Source organism: Pimephales promelas (assembly GCF_988280905.1).
Source record: "Pimephales promelas chromosome 3 unlocalized genomic scaffold, fPimPro1.hap1.1 SUPER_3_unloc_1, whole genome shotgun sequence".
Taxonomy (NCBI): domain Eukaryota; kingdom Metazoa; phylum Chordata; class Actinopteri; order Cypriniformes; family Leuciscidae; genus Pimephales; species Pimephales promelas.
Genome location: NW_028297295.1, coordinates 380,001 through 397,773, shown reverse-complemented (window position 1 = coordinate 397,773; position 17,773 = coordinate 380,001). Strand labels below are relative to the sequence as shown.

The 17,773-nt window shown below is 46.4% G+C and overlaps 79 non-coding genes across 79 annotated transcripts; all 79 read left to right on the top strand.

Moving 5' to 3' along the window:
- Positions 1-72: 72 nt before the first annotated feature.
- LOC148963716 (5S ribosomal RNA) lies at positions 73-191 on the top strand. Its single transcript, XR_016151965.1, has one exon. It is a non-coding gene; the product is annotated as a 5S ribosomal RNA (ribosomal RNA).
- A 173-nt stretch (positions 192-364) lies between these two features.
- LOC148963715 (5S ribosomal RNA) lies at positions 365-483 on the top strand. Its single transcript, XR_016151964.1, has one exon. It is a non-coding gene; the product is annotated as a 5S ribosomal RNA (ribosomal RNA).
- Positions 484-575: 92 nt separating this feature from the next.
- LOC148963714 (5S ribosomal RNA) lies at positions 576-694 on the top strand. The gene has a single exon (XR_016151963.1). It is a non-coding gene; the product is annotated as a 5S ribosomal RNA (ribosomal RNA).
- A 92-nt stretch (positions 695-786) lies between these two features.
- On the top strand, positions 787-905 carry LOC148963713 (5S ribosomal RNA). Its single transcript, XR_016151962.1, has one exon. It is a non-coding gene; the product is annotated as a 5S ribosomal RNA (ribosomal RNA).
- A 92-nt stretch (positions 906-997) lies between these two features.
- LOC148963712 (5S ribosomal RNA) lies at positions 998-1,116 on the top strand. Its single transcript, XR_016151960.1, has one exon. It is a non-coding gene; the product is annotated as a 5S ribosomal RNA (ribosomal RNA).
- Positions 1,117-1,208: 92 nt separating this feature from the next.
- Positions 1,209-1,327, top strand: LOC148963711 (5S ribosomal RNA). Its single transcript, XR_016151959.1, has one exon. It is a non-coding gene; the product is annotated as a 5S ribosomal RNA (ribosomal RNA).
- Positions 1,328-1,419: 92 nt separating this feature from the next.
- LOC148963710 (5S ribosomal RNA) lies at positions 1,420-1,538 on the top strand. Its single transcript, XR_016153229.1, has one exon. It is a non-coding gene; the product is annotated as a 5S ribosomal RNA (ribosomal RNA).
- A 92-nt stretch (positions 1,539-1,630) lies between these two features.
- LOC148963709 (5S ribosomal RNA) lies at positions 1,631-1,749 on the top strand. Its single transcript, XR_016151958.1, has one exon. It is a non-coding gene; the product is annotated as a 5S ribosomal RNA (ribosomal RNA).
- Positions 1,750-1,841: 92 nt separating this feature from the next.
- LOC148963708 (5S ribosomal RNA) lies at positions 1,842-1,960 on the top strand. Its single transcript, XR_016151957.1, has one exon. It is a non-coding gene; the product is annotated as a 5S ribosomal RNA (ribosomal RNA).
- A 92-nt stretch (positions 1,961-2,052) lies between these two features.
- On the top strand, positions 2,053-2,171 carry LOC148963707 (5S ribosomal RNA). The gene has a single exon (XR_016151956.1). It is a non-coding gene; the product is annotated as a 5S ribosomal RNA (ribosomal RNA).
- A 92-nt stretch (positions 2,172-2,263) lies between these two features.
- Positions 2,264-2,382, top strand: LOC148963706 (5S ribosomal RNA). The gene has a single exon (XR_016151955.1). It is a non-coding gene; the product is annotated as a 5S ribosomal RNA (ribosomal RNA).
- Positions 2,383-2,553: 171 nt separating this feature from the next.
- On the top strand, positions 2,554-2,672 carry LOC148963705 (5S ribosomal RNA). Its single transcript, XR_016151954.1, has one exon. It is a non-coding gene; the product is annotated as a 5S ribosomal RNA (ribosomal RNA).
- A 92-nt stretch (positions 2,673-2,764) lies between these two features.
- On the top strand, positions 2,765-2,883 carry LOC148963704 (5S ribosomal RNA). Its single transcript, XR_016151953.1, has one exon. It is a non-coding gene; the product is annotated as a 5S ribosomal RNA (ribosomal RNA).
- A 92-nt stretch (positions 2,884-2,975) lies between these two features.
- Positions 2,976-3,094, top strand: LOC148963703 (5S ribosomal RNA). Its single transcript, XR_016153227.1, has one exon. It is a non-coding gene; the product is annotated as a 5S ribosomal RNA (ribosomal RNA).
- A 92-nt stretch (positions 3,095-3,186) lies between these two features.
- On the top strand, positions 3,187-3,305 carry LOC148963702 (5S ribosomal RNA). Its single transcript, XR_016151952.1, has one exon. It is a non-coding gene; the product is annotated as a 5S ribosomal RNA (ribosomal RNA).
- A 173-nt stretch (positions 3,306-3,478) lies between these two features.
- Positions 3,479-3,597, top strand: LOC148963701 (5S ribosomal RNA). Its single transcript, XR_016151951.1, has one exon. It is a non-coding gene; the product is annotated as a 5S ribosomal RNA (ribosomal RNA).
- Positions 3,598-3,689: 92 nt separating this feature from the next.
- LOC148963700 (5S ribosomal RNA) lies at positions 3,690-3,808 on the top strand. The gene has a single exon (XR_016151949.1). It is a non-coding gene; the product is annotated as a 5S ribosomal RNA (ribosomal RNA).
- Positions 3,809-3,900: 92 nt separating this feature from the next.
- LOC148963699 (5S ribosomal RNA) lies at positions 3,901-4,019 on the top strand. Its single transcript, XR_016151948.1, has one exon. It is a non-coding gene; the product is annotated as a 5S ribosomal RNA (ribosomal RNA).
- A 171-nt stretch (positions 4,020-4,190) lies between these two features.
- On the top strand, positions 4,191-4,309 carry LOC148963698 (5S ribosomal RNA). Its single transcript, XR_016151947.1, has one exon. It is a non-coding gene; the product is annotated as a 5S ribosomal RNA (ribosomal RNA).
- Positions 4,310-4,401: 92 nt separating this feature from the next.
- LOC148963697 (5S ribosomal RNA) lies at positions 4,402-4,520 on the top strand. Its single transcript, XR_016151946.1, has one exon. It is a non-coding gene; the product is annotated as a 5S ribosomal RNA (ribosomal RNA).
- A 92-nt stretch (positions 4,521-4,612) lies between these two features.
- LOC148963696 (5S ribosomal RNA) lies at positions 4,613-4,731 on the top strand. Its single transcript, XR_016151945.1, has one exon. It is a non-coding gene; the product is annotated as a 5S ribosomal RNA (ribosomal RNA).
- Positions 4,732-4,823: 92 nt separating this feature from the next.
- On the top strand, positions 4,824-4,942 carry LOC148963695 (5S ribosomal RNA). The gene has a single exon (XR_016151944.1). It is a non-coding gene; the product is annotated as a 5S ribosomal RNA (ribosomal RNA).
- Positions 4,943-5,115: 173 nt separating this feature from the next.
- LOC148963694 (5S ribosomal RNA) lies at positions 5,116-5,234 on the top strand. The gene has a single exon (XR_016151943.1). It is a non-coding gene; the product is annotated as a 5S ribosomal RNA (ribosomal RNA).
- Positions 5,235-5,326: 92 nt separating this feature from the next.
- LOC148963693 (5S ribosomal RNA) lies at positions 5,327-5,445 on the top strand. The gene has a single exon (XR_016151942.1). It is a non-coding gene; the product is annotated as a 5S ribosomal RNA (ribosomal RNA).
- Positions 5,446-5,537: 92 nt separating this feature from the next.
- Positions 5,538-5,656, top strand: LOC148963692 (5S ribosomal RNA). The gene has a single exon (XR_016151941.1). It is a non-coding gene; the product is annotated as a 5S ribosomal RNA (ribosomal RNA).
- Positions 5,657-5,748: 92 nt separating this feature from the next.
- On the top strand, positions 5,749-5,867 carry LOC148963691 (5S ribosomal RNA). The gene has a single exon (XR_016151940.1). It is a non-coding gene; the product is annotated as a 5S ribosomal RNA (ribosomal RNA).
- Positions 5,868-5,959: 92 nt separating this feature from the next.
- LOC148963690 (5S ribosomal RNA) lies at positions 5,960-6,078 on the top strand. Its single transcript, XR_016151938.1, has one exon. It is a non-coding gene; the product is annotated as a 5S ribosomal RNA (ribosomal RNA).
- A 92-nt stretch (positions 6,079-6,170) lies between these two features.
- On the top strand, positions 6,171-6,289 carry LOC148963689 (5S ribosomal RNA). The gene has a single exon (XR_016153226.1). It is a non-coding gene; the product is annotated as a 5S ribosomal RNA (ribosomal RNA).
- Positions 6,290-6,381: 92 nt separating this feature from the next.
- Positions 6,382-6,500, top strand: LOC148963688 (5S ribosomal RNA). The gene has a single exon (XR_016151937.1). It is a non-coding gene; the product is annotated as a 5S ribosomal RNA (ribosomal RNA).
- Positions 6,501-6,592: 92 nt separating this feature from the next.
- Positions 6,593-6,711, top strand: LOC148963687 (5S ribosomal RNA). Its single transcript, XR_016151936.1, has one exon. It is a non-coding gene; the product is annotated as a 5S ribosomal RNA (ribosomal RNA).
- Positions 6,712-6,803: 92 nt separating this feature from the next.
- LOC148963686 (5S ribosomal RNA) lies at positions 6,804-6,922 on the top strand. Its single transcript, XR_016151935.1, has one exon. It is a non-coding gene; the product is annotated as a 5S ribosomal RNA (ribosomal RNA).
- A 92-nt stretch (positions 6,923-7,014) lies between these two features.
- On the top strand, positions 7,015-7,133 carry LOC148963685 (5S ribosomal RNA). The gene has a single exon (XR_016151934.1). It is a non-coding gene; the product is annotated as a 5S ribosomal RNA (ribosomal RNA).
- Positions 7,134-7,303: 170 nt separating this feature from the next.
- On the top strand, positions 7,304-7,422 carry LOC148963684 (5S ribosomal RNA). The gene has a single exon (XR_016151933.1). It is a non-coding gene; the product is annotated as a 5S ribosomal RNA (ribosomal RNA).
- Positions 7,423-7,514: 92 nt separating this feature from the next.
- LOC148963683 (5S ribosomal RNA) lies at positions 7,515-7,633 on the top strand. Its single transcript, XR_016151932.1, has one exon. It is a non-coding gene; the product is annotated as a 5S ribosomal RNA (ribosomal RNA).
- A 92-nt stretch (positions 7,634-7,725) lies between these two features.
- LOC148963682 (5S ribosomal RNA) lies at positions 7,726-7,844 on the top strand. The gene has a single exon (XR_016151931.1). It is a non-coding gene; the product is annotated as a 5S ribosomal RNA (ribosomal RNA).
- A 92-nt stretch (positions 7,845-7,936) lies between these two features.
- On the top strand, positions 7,937-8,055 carry LOC148963681 (5S ribosomal RNA). The gene has a single exon (XR_016151930.1). It is a non-coding gene; the product is annotated as a 5S ribosomal RNA (ribosomal RNA).
- A 173-nt stretch (positions 8,056-8,228) lies between these two features.
- Positions 8,229-8,347, top strand: LOC148963680 (5S ribosomal RNA). Its single transcript, XR_016151929.1, has one exon. It is a non-coding gene; the product is annotated as a 5S ribosomal RNA (ribosomal RNA).
- A 92-nt stretch (positions 8,348-8,439) lies between these two features.
- LOC148963679 (5S ribosomal RNA) lies at positions 8,440-8,558 on the top strand. Its single transcript, XR_016151927.1, has one exon. It is a non-coding gene; the product is annotated as a 5S ribosomal RNA (ribosomal RNA).
- Positions 8,559-8,650: 92 nt separating this feature from the next.
- LOC148963678 (5S ribosomal RNA) lies at positions 8,651-8,769 on the top strand. The gene has a single exon (XR_016151926.1). It is a non-coding gene; the product is annotated as a 5S ribosomal RNA (ribosomal RNA).
- Positions 8,770-8,861: 92 nt separating this feature from the next.
- On the top strand, positions 8,862-8,980 carry LOC148963677 (5S ribosomal RNA). Its single transcript, XR_016151925.1, has one exon. It is a non-coding gene; the product is annotated as a 5S ribosomal RNA (ribosomal RNA).
- A 92-nt stretch (positions 8,981-9,072) lies between these two features.
- LOC148963676 (5S ribosomal RNA) lies at positions 9,073-9,191 on the top strand. The gene has a single exon (XR_016151924.1). It is a non-coding gene; the product is annotated as a 5S ribosomal RNA (ribosomal RNA).
- A 92-nt stretch (positions 9,192-9,283) lies between these two features.
- LOC148963675 (5S ribosomal RNA) lies at positions 9,284-9,402 on the top strand. The gene has a single exon (XR_016153225.1). It is a non-coding gene; the product is annotated as a 5S ribosomal RNA (ribosomal RNA).
- Positions 9,403-9,494: 92 nt separating this feature from the next.
- LOC148963674 (5S ribosomal RNA) lies at positions 9,495-9,613 on the top strand. The gene has a single exon (XR_016151923.1). It is a non-coding gene; the product is annotated as a 5S ribosomal RNA (ribosomal RNA).
- A 92-nt stretch (positions 9,614-9,705) lies between these two features.
- Positions 9,706-9,824, top strand: LOC148963673 (5S ribosomal RNA). The gene has a single exon (XR_016151922.1). It is a non-coding gene; the product is annotated as a 5S ribosomal RNA (ribosomal RNA).
- A 92-nt stretch (positions 9,825-9,916) lies between these two features.
- LOC148963672 (5S ribosomal RNA) lies at positions 9,917-10,035 on the top strand. The gene has a single exon (XR_016151921.1). It is a non-coding gene; the product is annotated as a 5S ribosomal RNA (ribosomal RNA).
- A 92-nt stretch (positions 10,036-10,127) lies between these two features.
- On the top strand, positions 10,128-10,246 carry LOC148963671 (5S ribosomal RNA). Its single transcript, XR_016151920.1, has one exon. It is a non-coding gene; the product is annotated as a 5S ribosomal RNA (ribosomal RNA).
- A 170-nt stretch (positions 10,247-10,416) lies between these two features.
- LOC148963670 (5S ribosomal RNA) lies at positions 10,417-10,535 on the top strand. The gene has a single exon (XR_016151919.1). It is a non-coding gene; the product is annotated as a 5S ribosomal RNA (ribosomal RNA).
- A 92-nt stretch (positions 10,536-10,627) lies between these two features.
- On the top strand, positions 10,628-10,746 carry LOC148963669 (5S ribosomal RNA). The gene has a single exon (XR_016151918.1). It is a non-coding gene; the product is annotated as a 5S ribosomal RNA (ribosomal RNA).
- Positions 10,747-10,838: 92 nt separating this feature from the next.
- Positions 10,839-10,957, top strand: LOC148963668 (5S ribosomal RNA). The gene has a single exon (XR_016151916.1). It is a non-coding gene; the product is annotated as a 5S ribosomal RNA (ribosomal RNA).
- Positions 10,958-11,049: 92 nt separating this feature from the next.
- LOC148963667 (5S ribosomal RNA) lies at positions 11,050-11,168 on the top strand. Its single transcript, XR_016151915.1, has one exon. It is a non-coding gene; the product is annotated as a 5S ribosomal RNA (ribosomal RNA).
- Positions 11,169-11,341: 173 nt separating this feature from the next.
- On the top strand, positions 11,342-11,460 carry LOC148963666 (5S ribosomal RNA). Its single transcript, XR_016151914.1, has one exon. It is a non-coding gene; the product is annotated as a 5S ribosomal RNA (ribosomal RNA).
- Positions 11,461-11,552: 92 nt separating this feature from the next.
- On the top strand, positions 11,553-11,671 carry LOC148963665 (5S ribosomal RNA). The gene has a single exon (XR_016151913.1). It is a non-coding gene; the product is annotated as a 5S ribosomal RNA (ribosomal RNA).
- A 92-nt stretch (positions 11,672-11,763) lies between these two features.
- LOC148963664 (5S ribosomal RNA) lies at positions 11,764-11,882 on the top strand. Its single transcript, XR_016151912.1, has one exon. It is a non-coding gene; the product is annotated as a 5S ribosomal RNA (ribosomal RNA).
- A 92-nt stretch (positions 11,883-11,974) lies between these two features.
- Positions 11,975-12,093, top strand: LOC148963663 (5S ribosomal RNA). Its single transcript, XR_016151910.1, has one exon. It is a non-coding gene; the product is annotated as a 5S ribosomal RNA (ribosomal RNA).
- Positions 12,094-12,185: 92 nt separating this feature from the next.
- LOC148963662 (5S ribosomal RNA) lies at positions 12,186-12,304 on the top strand. Its single transcript, XR_016151909.1, has one exon. It is a non-coding gene; the product is annotated as a 5S ribosomal RNA (ribosomal RNA).
- Positions 12,305-12,396: 92 nt separating this feature from the next.
- On the top strand, positions 12,397-12,515 carry LOC148963661 (5S ribosomal RNA). The gene has a single exon (XR_016153224.1). It is a non-coding gene; the product is annotated as a 5S ribosomal RNA (ribosomal RNA).
- A 92-nt stretch (positions 12,516-12,607) lies between these two features.
- Positions 12,608-12,726, top strand: LOC148963660 (5S ribosomal RNA). The gene has a single exon (XR_016151908.1). It is a non-coding gene; the product is annotated as a 5S ribosomal RNA (ribosomal RNA).
- Positions 12,727-12,818: 92 nt separating this feature from the next.
- Positions 12,819-12,937, top strand: LOC148963659 (5S ribosomal RNA). Its single transcript, XR_016151907.1, has one exon. It is a non-coding gene; the product is annotated as a 5S ribosomal RNA (ribosomal RNA).
- Positions 12,938-13,029: 92 nt separating this feature from the next.
- On the top strand, positions 13,030-13,148 carry LOC148963658 (5S ribosomal RNA). The gene has a single exon (XR_016151906.1). It is a non-coding gene; the product is annotated as a 5S ribosomal RNA (ribosomal RNA).
- Positions 13,149-13,240: 92 nt separating this feature from the next.
- On the top strand, positions 13,241-13,359 carry LOC148963657 (5S ribosomal RNA). The gene has a single exon (XR_016151904.1). It is a non-coding gene; the product is annotated as a 5S ribosomal RNA (ribosomal RNA).
- Positions 13,360-13,530: 171 nt separating this feature from the next.
- Positions 13,531-13,649, top strand: LOC148963656 (5S ribosomal RNA). Its single transcript, XR_016151903.1, has one exon. It is a non-coding gene; the product is annotated as a 5S ribosomal RNA (ribosomal RNA).
- Positions 13,650-13,741: 92 nt separating this feature from the next.
- Positions 13,742-13,860, top strand: LOC148963655 (5S ribosomal RNA). The gene has a single exon (XR_016151902.1). It is a non-coding gene; the product is annotated as a 5S ribosomal RNA (ribosomal RNA).
- Positions 13,861-13,952: 92 nt separating this feature from the next.
- LOC148963654 (5S ribosomal RNA) lies at positions 13,953-14,071 on the top strand. The gene has a single exon (XR_016151901.1). It is a non-coding gene; the product is annotated as a 5S ribosomal RNA (ribosomal RNA).
- A 92-nt stretch (positions 14,072-14,163) lies between these two features.
- LOC148963653 (5S ribosomal RNA) lies at positions 14,164-14,282 on the top strand. The gene has a single exon (XR_016151900.1). It is a non-coding gene; the product is annotated as a 5S ribosomal RNA (ribosomal RNA).
- Positions 14,283-14,374: 92 nt separating this feature from the next.
- On the top strand, positions 14,375-14,493 carry LOC148963652 (5S ribosomal RNA). Its single transcript, XR_016151899.1, has one exon. It is a non-coding gene; the product is annotated as a 5S ribosomal RNA (ribosomal RNA).
- Positions 14,494-14,665: 172 nt separating this feature from the next.
- On the top strand, positions 14,666-14,784 carry LOC148963651 (5S ribosomal RNA). Its single transcript, XR_016151898.1, has one exon. It is a non-coding gene; the product is annotated as a 5S ribosomal RNA (ribosomal RNA).
- A 92-nt stretch (positions 14,785-14,876) lies between these two features.
- Positions 14,877-14,995, top strand: LOC148963650 (5S ribosomal RNA). The gene has a single exon (XR_016151897.1). It is a non-coding gene; the product is annotated as a 5S ribosomal RNA (ribosomal RNA).
- A 92-nt stretch (positions 14,996-15,087) lies between these two features.
- On the top strand, positions 15,088-15,206 carry LOC148963649 (5S ribosomal RNA). The gene has a single exon (XR_016151896.1). It is a non-coding gene; the product is annotated as a 5S ribosomal RNA (ribosomal RNA).
- Positions 15,207-15,298: 92 nt separating this feature from the next.
- On the top strand, positions 15,299-15,417 carry LOC148963648 (5S ribosomal RNA). The gene has a single exon (XR_016151895.1). It is a non-coding gene; the product is annotated as a 5S ribosomal RNA (ribosomal RNA).
- A 171-nt stretch (positions 15,418-15,588) lies between these two features.
- On the top strand, positions 15,589-15,707 carry LOC148963647 (5S ribosomal RNA). The gene has a single exon (XR_016151893.1). It is a non-coding gene; the product is annotated as a 5S ribosomal RNA (ribosomal RNA).
- A 92-nt stretch (positions 15,708-15,799) lies between these two features.
- Positions 15,800-15,918, top strand: LOC148963646 (5S ribosomal RNA). Its single transcript, XR_016151892.1, has one exon. It is a non-coding gene; the product is annotated as a 5S ribosomal RNA (ribosomal RNA).
- Positions 15,919-16,010: 92 nt separating this feature from the next.
- Positions 16,011-16,129, top strand: LOC148963645 (5S ribosomal RNA). Its single transcript, XR_016151891.1, has one exon. It is a non-coding gene; the product is annotated as a 5S ribosomal RNA (ribosomal RNA).
- A 92-nt stretch (positions 16,130-16,221) lies between these two features.
- On the top strand, positions 16,222-16,340 carry LOC148963644 (5S ribosomal RNA). Its single transcript, XR_016151890.1, has one exon. It is a non-coding gene; the product is annotated as a 5S ribosomal RNA (ribosomal RNA).
- A 92-nt stretch (positions 16,341-16,432) lies between these two features.
- On the top strand, positions 16,433-16,551 carry LOC148963643 (5S ribosomal RNA). The gene has a single exon (XR_016151889.1). It is a non-coding gene; the product is annotated as a 5S ribosomal RNA (ribosomal RNA).
- Positions 16,552-16,643: 92 nt separating this feature from the next.
- Positions 16,644-16,762, top strand: LOC148963642 (5S ribosomal RNA). Its single transcript, XR_016153223.1, has one exon. It is a non-coding gene; the product is annotated as a 5S ribosomal RNA (ribosomal RNA).
- A 171-nt stretch (positions 16,763-16,933) lies between these two features.
- LOC148963641 (5S ribosomal RNA) lies at positions 16,934-17,052 on the top strand. Its single transcript, XR_016151888.1, has one exon. It is a non-coding gene; the product is annotated as a 5S ribosomal RNA (ribosomal RNA).
- A 92-nt stretch (positions 17,053-17,144) lies between these two features.
- On the top strand, positions 17,145-17,263 carry LOC148963640 (5S ribosomal RNA). The gene has a single exon (XR_016151887.1). It is a non-coding gene; the product is annotated as a 5S ribosomal RNA (ribosomal RNA).
- Positions 17,264-17,355: 92 nt separating this feature from the next.
- On the top strand, positions 17,356-17,474 carry LOC148963639 (5S ribosomal RNA). Its single transcript, XR_016151886.1, has one exon. It is a non-coding gene; the product is annotated as a 5S ribosomal RNA (ribosomal RNA).
- Positions 17,475-17,646: 172 nt separating this feature from the next.
- On the top strand, positions 17,647-17,765 carry LOC148963638 (5S ribosomal RNA). The gene has a single exon (XR_016151885.1). It is a non-coding gene; the product is annotated as a 5S ribosomal RNA (ribosomal RNA).
- Positions 17,766-17,773: the final 8 nt, after the last annotated feature.

Here is a 17,773-nt window from a genome sequence, read left to right as displayed (position 1 = left end):
TAGTAAGCTTTATATGGTTTACTACCCTAATGTTCTAACCATTCAAAAAGCCCAATTTTGGCAGCAGATTTCGCTTACGGCCATACCACCTTGAGAACGCCCGAACTCGTCTGATCTCGGAAGCTAAGCAGGGTCGGGCCTGGTTAGTACTTGGATGGGAGACCGCCTGGGAATACCAGGTGCTGTAAGCTTTATTGTTTAAAAAAAAAAAAAAAAAAAAAATGAGTCAATGAAATGGTTCAAAAATCCTAAATTGTCTTTTTTCCCCCTCAAAATGCCTGAAATCGTCTCTGAGTTTCTTCAGAAAGCCTGAAAGAGTCTCTTTTTTTTTTCTTCAAATAGCCCAATTTTGGCAGCAGATTTCGCTTACGGCCATACCACCTTGAGAACGCCCGAACTCGTCTGATCTCGGAAGCTAAGCAGGGTCGGGCCTGGTTAGTACTTGGATGGGAGACCGCCTGGGAATACCAGGTGCTGTAAGCTTTATTGTTGGATGGGAGACCTAGTAAGCTTTATATGGTTTACTACCCTAATGTTCTAACCATTCAAATAGCCCAATTTTGGCAGCAGATTTTGCTTACGGCCATACCACCTTGAGAACGCCCGAACTCGTCTGATCTCGGAAGCTAAGCAGGGTCGGGCCTGGTTAGTACTTGGATGGGAGACCGCCTGGGAATACCAGGTGCTGTAAGCTTTATTGTTGGATGGGAGACCTAGTAAGCTTTATATGGTTTACTACCCTAATGTTCTAACCATTCAAAAAGCCCAATTTTGGCAGCAGATTTTGCTTACGGCCATACCACCTTGAGAACGCCCGAACTCGTCTGATCTCGGAAGCTAAGCAGGGTCGGGCCTGGTTAGTACTTGGATGGGAGACCGCCTGGGAATACCAGGTGCTGTAAGCTTTATTGTTGGATGGGAGACCTAGTAAGCTTTATATGGTTTACTACCCTAATGTTCTAACCATTCAAAAAGCCCAATTTTGGCAGCAGATTTCGCTTACGGCCATACCACCTTGAGAACGCCCGAACTCGTCTGATCTCGGAAGCTAAGCAGGGTCGGGCCTGGTTAGTACTTGGATGGGAGACCGCCTGGGAATACCAGGTGCTGTAAGCTTTATTGTTGGATGGGAGACCTAGTAAGCTTTATATGGTTTACTACCCTAATGTTCTAACCATTCAAATAGCCCAATTTTGGCAGCAGATTTCGCTTACGGCCATACCACCTTGAGAACGCCCGAACTCGTCTGATCTCGGAAGCTAAGCAGGGTCGGGCCTGGTTAGTACTTGGATGGGAGACCGCCTGGGAATACCAGGTGCTGTAAGCTTTATTGTTGGATGGGAGACCTAGTAAGCTTTATATGGTTTACTACCCTAATGTTCTAACCATTCAAATAGCCCAATTTTGGCAGCAGATTTTGCTTACGGCCATACCACCTTGAGAACGCCCGAACTCGTCTGATCTCGGAAGCAAAGCAGGGTCGGGCCTGGTTAGTACTTGGATGGGAGACCGCCTGGGAATACCAGGTGCTGTAAGCTTTATTGTTGGATGGGACACCTAGTAAGCTTTATATGGTTTACTACCCTAATGTTCTAACCATTCAAATAGCCCAATTTTGGCAGCAGATTTTGCTTACGGCCATACCACCTTGAGAACGCCCGAACTCGTCTGATCTCGGAAGCTAAGCAGGGTCGGGCCTGGTTAGTACTTGGATGGGAGACCGCCTGGGAATACCAGGTGCTGTAAGCTTTATTGTTGGATGGGAGACCTAGTAAGCTTTATATGGTTTACTACCCTAATGTTCTAACCATTCAAAAAGCCCAATTTTGGCAGCAGATTTTGCTTACGGCCATACCACCTTGAGAACGCCCGAACTCGTCTGATCTCGGAAGCTAAGCAGGGTCGGGCCTGGTTAGTACTTGGATGGGAGACCGCCTGGGAATACCAGGTGCTGTAAGCTTTATTGTTGGATGGGAGACCTAGTAAGCTTTATATGGTTTACTACCCTAATGTTCTAACCATTCAAATAGCCCAATTTTGGCAGCAGATTTTGCTTACGGCCATACCACCTTGAGAACGCCCGAACTCGTCTGATCTCGGAAGCTAAGCAGGGTCGGGCCTGGTTAGTACTTGGATGGGAGACCGCCTGGGAATACCAGGTGCTGTAAGCTTTATTGTTGGATGGGAGACCTAGTAAGCTTTATATGGTTTACTACCCTAATGTTCTAACCATTCAAATAGCCCAATTTTGGCAGCAGATTTTGCTTACGGCCATACCACCTTGAGAACGCCCGAACTCGTCTGATCTCGGAAGCTAAGCAGGGTCGGGCCTGGTTAGTACTTGGATGGGAGACCGCCTGGGAATACCAGGTGCTGTAAGCTTTATTGTTTAAAAAAAAAAAAAAAAAAAAAAGAGTCAATGAAATAGTTCAAAAATCCTAAATTGTCTTTTTTCCCCCTCAAAATGCCTGAAATCGTCTCTGAGTTTCTTCAGAAAGCCTGAAAGAGTCTCTTTTTTTTTCTTCAAATAGCCCAATTTTGGCAGCAGATTTCGCTTACGGCCATACCACCTTGAGAACGCCCGAACTCGTCTGATCTCGGAAGCTAAGCAGGGTCGGGCCTGGTTAGTACTTGGATGGGAGACCGCCTGGGAATACCAGGTGCTGTAAGCTTTATTGTTGGATGGGAGACCTAGTAAGCTTTATATGGTTTACTACCCTAATGTTCTAACCATTCAAATAGCCCAATTTTGGCAGCAGATTTCGCTTACGGCCATACCACCTTGAGAACGCCCGAACTCGTCTGATCTCGGAAGCTAAGCAGGGTCGGGCCTGGTTAGTACTTGGATGGGAGACCGCCTGGGAATACCAGGTGCTGTAAGCTTTATTGTTGGATGGGAGACCTAGTAAGCTTTATATGGTTTACTACCCTAATGTTCTAACCATTCAAATAGCCCAATTTTGGCAGCAGATTTTGCTTACGGCCATACCACCTTGAGAACGCCCGAACTCGTCTGATCTCGGAAGCAAAGCAGGGTCGGGCCTGGTTAGTACTTGGATGGGAGACCGCCTGGGAATACCAGGTGCTGTAAGCTTTATTGTTGGATGGGACACCTAGTAAGCTTTATATGGTTTACTACCCTAATGTTCTAACCATTCAAAAAGCCCAATTTTGGCAGCAGATTTTGCTTACGGCCATACCACCTTGAGAACGCCCGAACTCGTCTGATCTCGGAAGCTAAGCAGGGTCGGGCCTGGTTAGTACTTGGATGGGAGACCGCCTGGGAATACCAGGTGCTGTAAGCTTTATTGTTTAAAAAAAAAAAAAAAAAAAAAAAGAGTCAATGAAATGGTTCAAAAATCCTAAATTGTCTTTTTTCCCCCTCAAAATGCCTGAAATCGTCTCTGAGTTTCTTCAGAAAGCCTGAAAGAGTCTCTTTTTTTTTTCTTCAAATAGCCCAATTTTGGCAGCAGATTTCGCTTACGGCCATACCACCTTGAGAACGCCCGAACTCGTCTGATCTCGGAAGCTAAGCAGGGTCGGGCCTGGTTAGTACTTGGATGGGAGACCGCCTGGGAATACCAGGTGCTGTAAGCTTTATTGTTGGATGGGAGACCTAGTAAGCTTTATATGGTTTACTACCCTAATGTTCTAACCATTCAAATAGCCCAATTTTGGCAGCAGATTTTGCTTACGGCCATACCACCTTGAGAACGCCCGAACTCGTCTGATCTCGGAAGCTAAGCAGGGTCGGGCCTGGTTAGTACTTGGATGGGAGACCGCCTGGGAATACCAGGTGCTGTAAGCTTTATTGTTGGATGGGAGACCTAGTAAGCTTTATATGGTTTACTACCCTAATGTTCTAACCATTCAAATAGCCCAATTTTGGCAGCAGATTTTGCTTACGGCCATACCACCTTGAGAACGCCCGAACTCGTCTGATCTCGGAAGCTAAGCAGGGTCGGGCCTGGTTAGTACTTGGATGGGAGACCGCCTGGGAATACCAGGTGCTGTAAGCTTTATTGTTTAAAAAAAAAAAAAAAAAAAAAAGAGTCAATGAAATAGTTCAAAAATCCTAAATTGTCTTTTTTCCCCCTCAAAATGCCTGAAATCGTCTCTGAGTTTCTTCAGAAAGCCTGAAAGAGTCTCTTTTTTTTTCTTCAAATAGCCCAATTTTGGCAGCAGATTTCGCTTACGGCCATACCACCTTGAGAACGCCCGAACTCGTCTGATCTCGGAAGCTAAGCAGGGTCGGGCCTGGTTAGTACTTGGATGGGAGACCGCCTGGGAATACCAGGTGCTGTAAGCTTTATTGTTGGATGGGAGACCTAGTAAGCTTTATATGGTTTACTACCCTAATGTTCTAACCATTCAAATAGCCCAATTTTGGCAGCAGATTTTGCTTACGGCCATACCACCTTGAGAACGCCCGAACTCGTCTGATCTCGGAAGCTAAGCAGGGTCGGGCCTGGTTAGTACTTGGATGGGAGACCGCCTGGGAATACCAGGTGCTGTAAGCTTTATTGTTGGATGGGAGACCTAGTAAGCTTTATATGGTTTACTACCCTAATGTTCTAACCATTCAAAAAGCCCAATTTTGGCAGCAGATTTTGCTTACGGCCATACCACCTTGAGAACGCCCGAACTCGTCTGATCTCGGAAGCTAAGCAGGGTCGGGCCTGGTTAGTACTTGGATGGGAGACCGCCTGGGAATACCAGGTGCTGTAAGCTTTATTGTTGGATGGGAGACCTAGTAAGCTTTATATGGTTTACTACCCTAATGTTCTAACCATTCAAAAAGCCCAATTTTGGCAGCAGATTTTGCTTACGGCCATACCACCTTGAGAACGCCCGAACTCGTCTGATCTCGGAAGCTAAGCAGGGTCGGGCCTGGTTAGTACTTGGATGGGAGACCGCCTGGGAATACCAGGTGCTGTAAGCTTTATTGTTTAAAAAAAAAAAAAAAAAAAAAATGAGTCAATGAAATGGTTCAAAAATCCTAAATTGTCTTTTTTCCCCCTCAAAATGCCTGAAATCGTCTCTGAGTTTCTTCAGAAAGCCTGAAAGAGTCTCTTTTTTTTTTCTTCAAATAGCCCAATTTTGGCAGCAGATTTCGCTTACGGCCATACCACCTTGAGAACGCCCGAACTCGTCTGATCTCGGAAGCTAAGCAGGGTCGGGCCTGGTTAGTACTTGGATGGGAGACCGCCTGGGAATACCAGGTGCTGTAAGCTTTATTGTTGGATGGGAGACCTAGTAAGCTTTATATGGTTTACTACCCTAATGTTCTAACCATTCAAATAGCCCAATTTTGGCAGCAGATTTTGCTTACGGCCATACCACCTTGAGAACGCCCGAACTCGTCTGATCTCGGAAGCTAAGCAGGGTCGGGCCTGGTTAGTACTTGGATGGGAGACCGCCTGGGAATACCAGGTGCTGTAAGCTTTATTGTTGGATGGGAGACCTAGTAAGCTTTATATGGTTTACTACCCTAATGTTCTAACCATTCAAAAAGCCCAATTTTGGCAGCAGATTTTGCTTACGGCCATACCACCTTGAGAACGCCCGAACTCGTCTGATCTCGGAAGCTAAGCAGGGTCGGGCCTGGTTAGTACTTGGATGGGAGACCGCCTGGGAATACCAGGTGCTGTAAGCTTTATTGTTGGATGGGAGACCTAGTAAGCTTTATATGGTTTACTACCCTAATGTTCTAACCATTCAAAAAGCCCAATTTTGGCAGCAGATTTCGCTTACGGCCATACCACCTTGAGAACGCCCGAACTCGTCTGATCTCGGAAGCTAAGCAGGGTCGGGCCTGGTTAGTACTTGGATGGGAGACCGCCTGGGAATACCAGGTGCTGTAAGCTTTATTGTTGGATGGGAGACCTAGTAAGCTTTATATGGTTTACTACCCTAATGTTCTAACCATTCAAATAGCCCAATTTTGGCAGCAGATTTCGCTTACGGCCATACCACCTTGAGAACGCCCGAACTCGTCTGATCTCGGAAGCTAAGCAGGGTCGGGCCTGGTTAGTACTTGGATGGGAGACCGCCTGGGAATACCAGGTGCTGTAAGCTTTATTGTTGGATGGGAGACCTAGTAAGCTTTATATGGTTTACTACCCTAATGTTCTAACCATTCAAATAGCCCAATTTTGGCAGCAGATTTTGCTTACGGCCATACCACCTTGAGAACGCCCGAACTCGTCTGATCTCGGAAGCAAAGCAGGGTCGGGCCTGGTTAGTACTTGGATGGGAGACCGCCTGGGAATACCAGGTGCTGTAAGCTTTATTGTTGGATGGGACACCTAGTAAGCTTTATATGGTTTACTACCCTAATGTTCTAACCATTCAAATAGCCCAATTTTGGCAGCAGATTTTGCTTACGGCCATACCACCTTGAGAACGCCCGAACTCGTCTGATCTCGGAAGCTAAGCAGGGTCGGGCCTGGTTAGTACTTGGATGGGAGACCGCCTGGGAATACCAGGTGCTGTAAGCTTTATTGTTGGATGGGAGACCTAGTAAGCTTTATATGGTTTACTACCCTAATGTTCTAACCATTCAAAAAGCCCAATTTTGGCAGCAGATTTTGCTTACGGCCATACCACCTTGAGAACGCCCGAACTCGTCTGATCTCGGAAGCTAAGCAGGGTCGGGCCTGGTTAGTACTTGGATGGGAGACCGCCTGGGAATACCAGGTGCTGTAAGCTTTATTGTTGGATGGGAGACCTAGTAAGCTTTATATGGTTTACTACCCTAATGTTCTAACCATTCAAATAGCCCAATTTTGGCAGCAGATTTTGCTTACGGCCATACCACCTTGAGAACGCCCGAACTCGTCTGATCTCGGAAGCTAAGCAGGGTCGGGCCTGGTTAGTACTTGGATGGGAGACCGCCTGGGAATACCAGGTGCTGTAAGCTTTATTGTTGGATGGGAGACCTAGTAAGCTTTATATGGTTTACTACCCTAATGTTCTAACCATTCAAATAGCCCAATTTTGGCAGCAGATTTTGCTTACGGCCATACCACCTTGAGAACGCCCGAACTCGTCTGATCTCGGAAGCTAAGCAGGGTCGGGCCTGGTTAGTACTTGGATGGGAGACCGCCTGGGAATACCAGGTGCTGTAAGCTTTATTGTTTAAAAAAAAAAAAAAAAAAAAAGAGTCAATGAAATAGTTCAAAAATCCTAAATTGTCTTTTTTCCCCCTCAAAATGCCTGAAATCGTCTCTGAGTTTCTTCAGAAAGCCTGAAAGAGTCTCTTTTTTTTTCTTCAAATAGCCCAATTTTGGCAGCAGATTTCGCTTACGGCCATACCACCTTGAGAACGCCCGAACTCGTCTGATCTCGGAAGCTAAGCAGGGTCGGGCCTGGTTAGTACTTGGATGGGAGACCGCCTGGGAATACCAGGTGCTGTAAGCTTTATTGTTGGATGGGAGACCTAGTAAGCTTTATATGGTTTACTACCCTAATGTTCTAACCATTCAAATAGCCCAATTTTGGCAGCAGATTTTGCTTACGGCCATACCACCTTGAGAACGCCCGAACTCGTCTGATCTCGGAAGCTAAGCAGGGTCGGGCCTGGTTAGTACTTGGATGGGAGACCGCCTGGGAATACCAGGTGCTGTAAGCTTTATTGTTGGATGGGAGACCTAGTAAGCTTTATATGGTTTACTACCCTAATGTTCTAACCATTCAAAAAGCCCAATTTTGGCAGCAGATTTTGCTTACGGCCATACCACCTTGAGAACGCCCGAACTCGTCTGATCTCGGAAGCTAAGCAGGGTCGGGCCTGGTTAGTACTTGGATGGGAGACCGCCTGGGAATACCAGGTGCTGTAAGCTTTATTGTTGGATGGGAGACCTAGTAAGCTTTATATGGTTTACTACCCTAATGTTCTAACCATTCAAAAAGCCCAATTTTGGCAGCAGATTTTGCTTACGGCCATACCACCTTGAGAACGCCCGAACTCGTCTGATCTCGGAAGCTAAGCAGGGTCGGGCCTGGTTAGTACTTGGATGGGAGACCGCCTGGGAATACCAGGTGCTGTAAGCTTTATTGTTTAAAAAAAAAAAAAAAAAAAAAATGAGTCAATGAAATGGTTCAAAAATCCTAAATTGTCTTTTTTCCCCCTCAAAATGCCTGAAATCGTCTCTGAGTTTCTTCAGAAAGCCTGAAAGAGTCTCTTTTTTTTTTCTTCAAATAGCCCAATTTTGGCAGCAGATTTCGCTTACGGCCATACCACCTTGAGAACGCCCGAACTCGTCTGATCTCGGAAGCTAAGCAGGGTCGGGCCTGGTTAGTACTTGGATGGGAGACCGCCTGGGAATACCAGGTGCTGTAAGCTTTATTGTTGGATGGGAGACCTAGTAAGCTTTATATGGTTTACTACCCTAATGTTCTAACCATTCAAATAGCCCAATTTTGGCAGCAGATTTTGCTTACGGCCATACCACCTTGAGAACGCCCGAACTCGTCTGATCTCGGAAGCTAAGCAGGGTCGGGCCTGGTTAGTACTTGGATGGGAGACCGCCTGGGAATACCAGGTGCTGTAAGCTTTATTGTTGGATGGGAGACCTAGTAAGCTTTATATGGTTTACTACCCTAATGTTCTAACCATTCAAAAAGCCCAATTTTGGCAGCAGATTTTGCTTACGGCCATACCACCTTGAGAACGCCCGAACTCGTCTGATCTCGGAAGCTAAGCAGGGTCGGGCCTGGTTAGTACTTGGATGGGAGACCGCCTGGGAATACCAGGTGCTGTAAGCTTTATTGTTGGATGGGAGACCTAGTAAGCTTTATATGGTTTACTACCCTAATGTTCTAACCATTCAAAAAGCCCAATTTTGGCAGCAGATTTCGCTTACGGCCATACCACCTTGAGAACGCCCGAACTCGTCTGATCTCGGAAGCTAAGCAGGGTCGGGCCTGGTTAGTACTTGGATGGGAGACCGCCTGGGAATACCAGGTGCTGTAAGCTTTATTGTTGGATGGGAGACCTAGTAAGCTTTATATGGTTTACTACCCTAATGTTCTAACCATTCAAATAGCCCAATTTTGGCAGCAGATTTCGCTTACGGCCATACCACCTTGAGAACGCCCGAACTCGTCTGATCTCGGAAGCTAAGCAGGGTCGGGCCTGGTTAGTACTTGGATGGGAGACCGCCTGGGAATACCAGGTGCTGTAAGCTTTATTGTTGGATGGGAGACCTAGTAAGCTTTATATGGTTTACTACCCTAATGTTCTAACCATTCAAATAGCCCAATTTTGGCAGCAGATTTTGCTTACGGCCATACCACCTTGAGAACGCCCGAACTCGTCTGATCTCGGAAGCAAAGCAGGGTCGGGCCTGGTTAGTACTTGGATGGGAGACCGCCTGGGAATACCAGGTGCTGTAAGCTTTATTGTTGGATGGGACACCTAGTAAGCTTTATATGGTTTACTACCCTAATGTTCTAACCATTCAAATAGCCCAATTTTGGCAGCAGATTTTGCTTACGGCCATACCACCTTGAGAACGCCCGAACTCGTCTGATCTCGGAAGCTAAGCAGGGTCGGGCCTGGTTAGTACTTGGATGGGAGACCGCCTGGGAATACCAGGTGCTGTAAGCTTTATTGTTGGATGGGAGACCTAGTAAGCTTTATATGGTTTACTACCCTAATGTTCTAACCATTCAAAAAGCCCAATTTTGGCAGCAGATTTTGCTTACGGCCATACCACCTTGAGAACGCCCGAACTCGTCTGATCTCGGAAGCTAAGCAGGGTCGGGCCTGGTTAGTACTTGGATGGGAGACCGCCTGGGAATACCAGGTGCTGTAAGCTTTATTGTTGGATGGGAGACCTAGTAAGCTTTATATGGTTTACTACCCTAATGTTCTAACCATTCAAATAGCCCAATTTTGGCAGCAGATTTTGCTTACGGCCATACCACCTTGAGAACGCCCGAACTCGTCTGATCTCGGAAGCTAAGCAGGGTCGGGCCTGGTTAGTACTTGGATGGGAGACCGCCTGGGAATACCAGGTGCTGTAAGCTTTATTGTTGGATGGGAGACCTAGTAAGCTTTATATGGTTTACTACCCTAATGTTCTAACCATTCAAATAGCCCAATTTTGGCAGCAGATTTTGCTTACGGCCATACCACCTTGAGAACGCCCGAACTCGTCTGATCTCGGAAGCTAAGCAGGGTCGGGCCTGGTTAGTACTTGGATGGGAGACCGCCTGGGAATACCAGGTGCTGTAAGCTTTATTGTTTAAAAAAAAAAAAAAAAAAAAAGAGTCAATGAAATTGTTCAAAAATCCTAAATTGTCTTTTTTCCCCCTCAAAATGCCTGAAATCGTCTCTGAGTTTCTTCAGAAAGCCTGAAAGAGTCTCTTTTTTTTTCTTCAAATAGCCCAATTTTGGCAGCAGATTTCGCTTACGGCCATACCACCTTGAGAACGCCCGAACTCGTCTGATCTCGGAAGCTAAGCAGGGTCGGGCCTGGTTAGTACTTGGATGGGAGACCGCCTGGGAATACCAGGTGCTGTAAGCTTTATTGTTGGATGGGAGACCTAGTAAGCTTTATATGGTTTACTACCCTAATGTTCTAACCATTCAAATAGCCCAATTTTGGCAGCAGATTTTGCTTACGGCCATACCACCTTGAGAACGCCCGAACTCGTCTGATCTCGGAAGCTAAGCAGGGTCGGGCCTGGTTAGTACTTGGATGGGAGACCGCCTGGGAATACCAGGTGCTGTAAGCTTTATTGTTGGATGGGAGACCTAGTAAGCTTTATATGGTTTACTACCCTAATGTTCTAACCATTCAAAAAGCCCAATTTTGGCAGCAGATTTTGCTTACGGCCATACCACCTTGAGAACGCCCGAACTCGTCTGATCTCGGAAGCTAAGCAGGGTCGGGCCTGGTTAGTACTTGGATGGGAGACCGCCTGGGAATACCAGGTGCTGTAAGCTTTATTGTTGGATGGGAGACCTAGTAAGCTTTATATGGTTTACTACCCTAATGTTCTAACCATTCAAAAAGCCCAATTTTGGCAGCAGATTTCGCTTACGGCCATACCACCTTGAGAACGCCCGAACTCGTCTGATCTCGGAAGCTAAGCAGGGTCGGGCCTGGTTAGTACTTGGATGGGAGACCGCCTGGGAATACCAGGTGCTGTAAGCTTTATTGTTTAAAAAAAAAAAAAAAAAAAAAATGAGTCAATGAAATGGTTCAAAAATCCTAAATTGTCTTTTTTCCCCCTCAAAATGCCTGAAATCGTCTCTGAGTTTCTTCAGAAAGCCTGAAAGAGTCTCTTTTTTTTTTCTTCAAATAGCCCAATTTTGGCAGCAGATTTCGCTTACGGCCATACCACCTTGAGAACGCCCGAACTCGTCTGATCTCGGAAGCTAAGCAGGGTCGGGCCTGGTTAGTACTTGGATGGGAGACCGCCTGGGAATACCAGGTGCTGTAAGCTTTATTGTTGGATGGGAGACCTAGTAAGCTTTATATGGTTTACTACCCTAATGTTCTAACCATTCAAATAGCCCAATTTTGGCAGCAGATTTTGCTTACGGCCATACCACCTTGAGAACGCCCGAACTCGTCTGATCTCGGAAGCTAAGCAGGGTCGGGCCTGGTTAGTACTTGGATGGGAGACCGCCTGGGAATACCAGGTGCTGTAAGCTTTATTGTTGGATGGGAGACCTAGTAAGCTTTATATGGTTTACTACCCTAATGTTCTAACCATTCAAAAAGCCCAATTTTGGCAGCAGATTTTGCTTACGGCCATACCACCTTGAGAACGCCCGAACTCGTCTGATCTCGGAAGCTAAGCAGGGTCGGGCCTGGTTAGTACTTGGATGGGAGACCGCCTGGGAATACCAGGTGCTGTAAGCTTTATTGTTGGATGGGAGACCTAGTAAGCTTTATATGGTTTACTACCCTAATGTTCTAACCATTCAAAAAGCCCAATTTTGGCAGCAGATTTCGCTTACGGCCATACCACCTTGAGAACGCCCGAACTCGTCTGATCTCGGAAGCTAAGCAGGGTCGGGCCTGGTTAGTACTTGGATGGGAGACCGCCTGGGAATACCAGGTGCTGTAAGCTTTATTGTTGGATGGGAGACCTAGTAAGCTTTATATGGTTTACTACCCTAATGTTCTAACCATTCAAATAGCCCAATTTTGGCAGCAGATTTCGCTTACGGCCATACCACCTTGAGAACGCCCGAACTCGTCTGATCTCGGAAGCTAAGCAGGGTCGGGCCTGGTTAGTACTTGGATGGGAGACCGCCTGGGAATACCAGGTGCTGTAAGCTTTATTGTTGGATGGGAGACCTAGTAAGCTTTATATGGTTTACTACCCTAATGTTCTAACCATTCAAATAGCCCAATTTTGGCAGCAGATTTTGCTTACGGCCATACCACCTTGAGAACGCCCGAACTCGTCTGATCTCGGAAGCAAAGCAGGGTCGGGCCTGGTTAGTACTTGGATGGGAGACCGCCTGGGAATACCAGGTGCTGTAAGCTTTATTGTTGGATGGGACACCTAGTAAGCTTTATATGGTTTACTACCCTAATGTTCTAACCATTCAAATAGCCCAATTTTGGCAGCAGATTTTGCTTACGGCCATACCACCTTGAGAACGCCCGAACTCGTCTGATCTCGGAAGCTAAGCAGGGTCGGGCCTGGTTAGTACTTGGATGGGAGACCGCCTGGGAATACCAGGTGCTGTAAGCTTTATTGTTGGATGGGAGACCTAGTAAGCTTTATATGGTTTACTACCCTAATGTTCTAACCATTCAAAAAGCCCAATTTTGGCAGCAGATTTTGCTTACGGCCATACCACCTTGAGAACGCCCGAACTCGTCTGATCTCGGAAGCTAAGCAGGGTCGGGCCTGGTTAGTACTTGGATGGGAGACCGCCTGGGAATACCAGGTGCTGTAAGCTTTATTGTTGGATGGGAGACCTAGTAAGCTTTATATGGTTTACTACCCTAATGTTCTAACCATTCAAATAGCCCAATTTTGGCAGCAGATTTTGCTTACGGCCATACCACCTTGAGAACGCCCGAACTCGTCTGATCTCGGAAGCTAAGCAGGGTCGGGCCTGGTTAGTACTTGGATGGGAGACCGCCTGGGAATACCAGGTGCTGTAAGCTTTATTGTTGGATGGGAGACCTAGTAAGCTTTATATGGTTTACTACCCTAATGTTCTAACCATTCAAATAGCCCAATTTTGGCAGCAGATTTTGCTTACGGCCATACCACCTTGAGAACGCCCGAACTCGTCTGATCTCGGAAGCTAAGCAGGGTCGGGCCTGGTTAGTACTTGGATGGGAGACCGCCTGGGAATACCAGGTGCTGTAAGCTTTATTGTTTAAAAAAAAAAAAAAAAAAAAAAGAGTCAATGAAATAGTTCAAAAATCCTAAATTGTCTTTTTTCCCCCTCAAAATGCCTGAAATCGTCTCTGAGTTTCTTCAGAAAGCCTGAAAGAGTCTCTTTTTTTTTCTTCAAATAGCCCAATTTTGGCAGCAGATTTCGCTTACGGCCATACCACCTTGAGAACGCCCGAACTCGTCTGATCTCGGAAGCTAAGCAGGGTCGGGCCTGGTTAGTACTTGGATGGGAGACCGCCTGGGAATACCAGGTGCTGTAAGCTTTATTGTTGGATGGGAGACCTAGTAAGCTTTATATGGTTTACTACCCTAATGTTCTAACCATTCAAATAGCCCAATTTTGGCAGCAGATTTTGCTTACGGCCATACCACCTTGAGAACGCCCGAACTCGTCTGATCTCGGAAGCTAAGCAGGGTCGGGCCTGGTTAGTACTTGGATGGGAGACCGCCTGGGAATACCAGGTGCTGTAAGCTTTATTGTTGGATGGGAGACCTAGTAAGCTTTATATGGTTTACTACCCTAATGTTCTAACCATTCAAAAAGCCCAATTTTGGCAGCAGATTTTGCTTACGGCCATACCACCTTGAGAACGCCCGAACTCGTCTGATCTCGGAAGCTAAGCAGGGTCGGGCCTGGTTAGTACTTGGATGGGAGACCGCCTGGGAATACCAGGTGCTGTAAGCTTTATTGTTGGATGGGAGACCTAGTAAGCTTTATATGGTTTACTACCCTAATGTTCTAACCATTCAAATAGCCCAATTTTGGCAGCAGATTTTGCTTACGGCCATACCACCTTGAGAACGCCCGAACTCGTCTGATCTCGGAAGCTAAGCAGGGTCGGGCCTGGTTAGTACTTGGATGGGAGACCGCCTGGGAATACCAGGTGCTGTAAGCTTTATTGTTGGATGGGAGACCTAGTAAGCTTTATATGGTTTACTACCCTAATGTTCTAACCATTCAAAAAGCCCAATTTTGGCAGCAGATTTTGCTTACGGCCATACCACCTTGAGAACGCCCGAACTCGTCTGATCTCGGAAGCTAAGCAGGGTCGGGCCTGGTTAGTACTTGGATGGGAGACCGCCTGGGAATACCAGGTGCTGTAAGCTTTATTGTTTAAAAAAAAAAAAAAAAAAAAAAGAGTCAATGAAATGGTTCAAAAATCCTAAATTGTCTTTTTTCCCCCTCAAAATGCCTGAAATCGTCTCTGAGTTTCTTCAGAAAGCCTGAAAGAGTCTCTTTTTTTTTTCTTCAAATAGCCCAATTTTGGCAGCAGATTTCGCTTACGGCCATACCACCTTGAGAACGCCCGAACTCGTCTGATCTCGGAAGCTAAGCAGGGTCGGGCCTGGTTAGTACTTGGATGGGAGACCGCCTGGGAATACCAGGTGCTGTAAGCTTTATTGTTGGATGGGAGACCTAGTAAGCTTTATATGGTTTACTACCCTAATGTTCTAACCATTCAAAAAGCCCAATTTTGGCAGCAGATTTTGCTTACGGCCATACCACCTTGAGAACGCCCGAACTCGTCTGATCTCGGAAGCTAAGCAGGGTCGGGCCTGGTTAGTACTTGGATGGGAGACCGCCTGGGAATACCAGGTGCTGTAAGCTTTATTGTTGGATGGGAGACCTAGTAAGCTTTATATGGTTTACTACCCTAATGTTCTAACCATTCAAATAGCCCAATTTTGGCAGCAGATTTTGCTTACGGCCATACCACCTTGAGAACGCCCGAACTCGTCTGATCTCGGAAGCTAAGCAGGGTCGGGCCTGGTTAGTACTTGGATGGGAGACCGCCTGGGAATACCAGGTGCTGTAAGCTTTATTGTTGGATGGGAGACCTAGTAAGCTTTATATGGTTTACTACCCTAATGTTCTAACCATTCAAAAAGCCCAATTTTGGCAGCAGATTTTGCTTACGGCCATACCACCTTGAGAACGCCCGAACTCGTCTGATCTCGGAAGCTAAGCAGGGTCGGGCCTGGTTAGTACTTGGATGGGAGACCGCCTGGGAATACCAGGTGCTGTAAGCTTTATTGTTTAAAAAAAAAAAAAAAAAAAAAGAGTCAATGAAATGGTTCAAAAATCCTAAATTGTCTTTTTTCCCCCTCAAAATGCCTGAAATCGTCTCTGAGTTTCTTCAGAAAGCCTGAAAGAGTCTCTTTTTTTTTTCTTCAAATAGCCCAATTTTGGCAGCAGATTTCGCTTACGGCCATACCACCTTGAGAACGCCCGAACTCGTCTGATCTCGGAAGCTAAGCAGGGTCGGGCCTGGTTAGTACTTGGATGGGAGACCGCCTGGGAATACCAGGTGCTGTAAGCTTTATTGTTGGATGGGAGACCTAGTAAGCTTTATATGGTTTACTACCCTAATGTTCTAACCATTCAAATAGCCCAATTTTGGCAGCAGATTTTGCTTACGGCCATACCACCTTGAGAACGCCCGAACTCGTCTGATCTCGGAAGCTAAGCAGGGTCGGGCCTGGTTAGTACTTGGATGGGAGACCGCCTGGGAATACCAGGTGCTGTAAGCTTTATTGTTGGATGGGAGACCTAGTAAGCTTTATATGGTTTACTACCCTAATGTTCTAACCATTCAAAAAGCCCAATTTTGGCAGCAGATTTTGCTTACGGCCATACCACCTTGAGAACGCCCGAACTCGTCTGATCTCGGAAGCTAAGCAGGGTCGGGCCTGGTTAGTACTTGGATGGGAGACCGCCTGGGAATACCAGGTGCTGTAAGCTTTATTGTTGGATGGGAGACCTAGTAAGCTTTATATGGTTTACTACCCTAATGTTCTAACCATTCAAAAAGCCCAATTTTGGCAGCAGATTTCGCTTACGGCCATACCACCTTGAGAACGCCCGAACTCGTCTGATCTCGGAAGCTAAGCAGGGTCGGGCCTGGTTAGTACTTGGATGGGAGACCGCCTGGGAATACCAGGTGCTGTAAGCTTTATTGTTGGATGGGAGACCTAGTAAGCTTTATATGGTTTACTACCCTAATGTTCTAACCATTCAAATAGCCCAATTTTGGCAGCAGATTTCGCTTACGGCCATACCACCTTGAGAACGCCCGAACTCGTCTGATCTCGGAAGCTAAGCAGGGTCGGGCCTGGTTAGTACTTGGATGGGAGACCGCCTGGGAATACCAGGTGCTGTAAGCTTTATTGTTGGATGGGAGACCTAGTAAGCTTTATATGGTTTACTACCCTAATGTTCTAACCATTCAAATAGCCCAATTTTGGCAGCAGATTTTGCTTACGGCCATACCACCTTGAGAACGCCCGAACTCGTCTGATCTCGGAAGCAAAGCAGGGTCGGGCCTGGTTAGTACTTGGATGGGAGACCGCCTGGGAATACCAGGTGCTGTAAGCTTTATTGTTTAAAAAAAAAAAAAAAAAAAAAGAGTCAATGAAATGGTTCAAAAATCCTAAATTGTCTTTTTTCCCCCTCAAAATGCCTTAAATCGTCTCTGAGTTTCTTCAGAAAGCCTGAAAGAGTCTCTTTTTTTTTTCTTCAAATAGCCCAATTTTGGCAGCAGCTTTCGCTTACGGCCATACCACCTTGAGAACGCCCGAACTCGTCTGATCTCGGAAGCTAAGCAGGGTCGGGCCTGGTTAGTACTTGGATGGGAGACCGCCTGGGAATACCAGGTGCTGTAAGCTTTATTGTTGGATGGGAGACCTAGTAAGCTTTATATGGTTTACTACCCTAATGTTCTAACCATTCAAATAGCCCAATTTTGGCAGCAGATTTTGCTTACGGCCATACCACCTTGAGAACGCCCGAACTCGTCTGATCTCGGAAGCTAAGCAGGGTCGGGCCTGGTTAGTACTTGGATGGGAGACCGCCTGGGAATACCAGGTGCTGTAAGCTTTATTGTTGGATGGGAGACCTAGTAAGCTTTATATGGTTTACTACCCTAATGTTCTAACCATTCAAAAAGCCCAATTTTGGCAGCAGATTTTGCTTACGGCCATACCACCTTGAGAACGCCCGAACTCGTCTGATCTCGGAAGCTAAGCAGGGTCGGGCCTGGTTAGTACTTGGATGGGAGACCGCCTGGGAATACCAGGTGCTGTAAGCTTTATTGTTTAAAAAAAAAAAAAAAAAAAAAAGAGTCAATGAAATTGTTCAAAAATCCTAAATTGTCTTTTTTCCCCCTCAAAATGCCTGAAATCGTCTCTGAGTTTCTTCAGAAAGCCTGAAAGAGTCTCTTTTTTTTTTCTTCAAATAGCCCAATTTTGGCAGCAGATTTCGCTTACGGCCATACCACCTTGAGAACGCCCGAACTCGTCTGATCTCGGAAGCTAAGCAGGGTCGGGCCTGGTTAGTACTTGGATGGGAGACCGCCTGGGAATACCAGGTGCTGTAAGCTTTATTGTT